Raw genomic sequence first — 2,584 nt, 5'->3', positions numbered from 1 at the left:
GAGCCTTGAGGGACCCCTGCTTTTGAATAGTACGGTTTGGACGAGAAAGGTGGGGTATGGGTGACATTAGTTCTGTTGCGAAGGTAGGATGGAATCTAGTCTAAAGCAGTCCCCTCTATACCGACTTCGTAGAGTCTTTATATCAGTGTGTCATGGTCAAATGTGTCAAAGGCAGCAGAGAGGTCCAAGGTAAGTAACGCAGCAACCCGTTGCAGTCAACTGTGTTCTTCAGGTCATCCCAGATGGCAATGACCGATTCTGAGCCTCTTCCTGGACGGAATCCTGTTTGGAAGTCTGAAGGTATGGCATTATCTTCAATAAGTTGTGACATCTTGGCGAACGCTACTCTTTCTATCAGTTTGCCCATCAAAGGTCCATTTGAAATTGGTCTGTAGTTCTCAGGGTTCAGCGGGTCCAAGTTTGTTTTCTCAAGTGATGGCCTTTTGAGTTCTTCTGGAAATATTCCAGTAGTTAAGGACTTGTTGTTGATTCTCCTTACTGGAGTGGCAGCAGAAGTTAGAAGAATTGTCTGAAAGGTTTGCGTTGGACACGAGTCAGAAGGGCTGCCAGCAGGCCTGCTTACTTTGACCAGGTCCATAAATTCATTGTGTGAAATGTGTTGGAAGGAACAGAGAGGCTGAGTTAGAGTATTCTTGGATTGTAGTATTGTAAAAGGGTTAGTGCTCATGCTTTGTCTCTGCTTTAAGTATTAGTCCAACGTGTCTGCTTTGTCTGTGTAATGATTTGCCAGTTTGTCTGTGAACTCTTGAGTAACTGGATGAGCTGCTTCTAGACAATTTGGTTTACGAAATTCATTGAGAATTTTATTGAATTCTTTTTTTGCACATTTAGCATTTTTAATTCTGTCTGAAAAGTATCTTTTCTTCGCTTTTTTGATAGTTGACTTGTATAATCAGTTAATTTTCTATAGGCGAAGTTTGTGGCACTGTGCAGCTCTTCAAGATTTTTGGGACGCAATTTTTTAGTATCTGAAGTTGACCATGCAAATACGGCTTGTACCTAGTGCCTCTTTAGTGCTTTTGGGATATCACCCCATTAAAATTGACCCCAATGTATCAAGAACTGATTTATGTGTTCATATTGGTGGTCAGAGCACTGTTACTGCACAGGTGAAATCACAATCCATTCCTTCTAATGGAAAGTGGATCGGAAGATATATGCCACCCGTTGTGGAGCCATCGTAAGGTTTAATAAAATGTGGGTCCAATACATGGTTAGCTAAAGGTTCAGATAAGCGCAGGGTACACTGGATATGGAAGATTATATTGAGGTTTGTTGTTCAAGGGAGTGTAACAATTTAAGGTTATTGTTTTAAGTGAGAAGAATAGATCTGCTTTTGTTATGTATGTAAAGTCATGTTCAAATAGGTCTCTCAAGACGTTAAGGAATTATTGTTGCAGGAGATGGGGTAATGTGTTAAATAATTGCCTTTTTTAGTTAGCCTGTATGAAATTAATTGTAAAAAAATGTTGCTCTTTTTGGTGTATTTCACTTTTAATCATGTTTTAATCTAGATCTCTGATACAAAAACATTTTTTGAAAAGTCTTATAAAAAGATGCCAATTTCACCTGTTTTCATTCTAGAAGTTAGTCTCATCGCCATATTGAGAGACATGGTTGAAAAACGCATGAGAACAGACGTCGGGGAACCAGGGTGTGCTCTAAATGGCTCCAGTTACATCATCACAATCTTGTTTCTGGCGTCAAATCGGTCCCAGCACCCCTTAACGGCGCTGGAGAGCTATGTCGAAGTTTCCAGATCTAGACTGGCACCTGTGATAGTCAAAAGGGAGGAATCTGCTGGGGGAGTAAGTATCTTCCAGAAATATCCGTTAAGAAGTCAAGTAAATTCGGATTTCTGTAATGGGCGAGCACTGTTCAAATGATCTGCATAATTTCTATGGTGCAAAACAATAGAGTCAACTGAATCTTCATGATGCAAGAGACAACCGAAACAACTACCGGTTTCCAAATAAGCACGTTGCGTTCTATGTATTCTCTTGAGCAAAGGCTTGAAGGATTAGCTAGCCATATTCCATCCCAGCCGAGGACCTAATGAGATTGATTGAGCACTTATTTTTATGAGGCAACATCCTGTCCGGAGGCTTAATTACTAGTTCAACTTAAGAGTAAAATACGGCTGCGAAAAATGGGGTAGTGATCACTTCAAAAGACATACACCTGATGTAACTAATGTTGTCATTACCTGATGCATTGAGACCTTGGTAGGTATATATTGCTATTGGTTACCTGTTACTTATTTTATGTCGCTTAGGTTCGGCTGTCTGTGTTAAAGATCTAGGCCCTGAATGTAAGGTCCTACATATGTTAGAAAGCACTGTACGATTGTTAGAGTTAAAATCACCTCCAATTTCCTGTTAAAGGTGTGAATATTTAGAGGTGCTGGTGTTGAACTATTTCAAAGTACATTGCTGTTTTTTTGTATTTTGTAAGAAAAGCAACATGCTCACTAAACATAATTGTAAAAAAAAAAAGACTTATGGTTTTGTTGTAATTTATTATCTGAATGATGATTTTTAAGAAACACTATAGTTCTCAACAA

This window comes from Lissotriton vulgaris, chromosome 11 (genome assembly GCF_964263255.1).
Source record: "Lissotriton vulgaris chromosome 11, aLisVul1.2, whole genome shotgun sequence".
NCBI lineage: Eukaryota > Metazoa > Chordata > Amphibia > Caudata > Salamandridae > Lissotriton > Lissotriton vulgaris.
Note: the sequence above shows the minus strand (reverse complement) of the source record.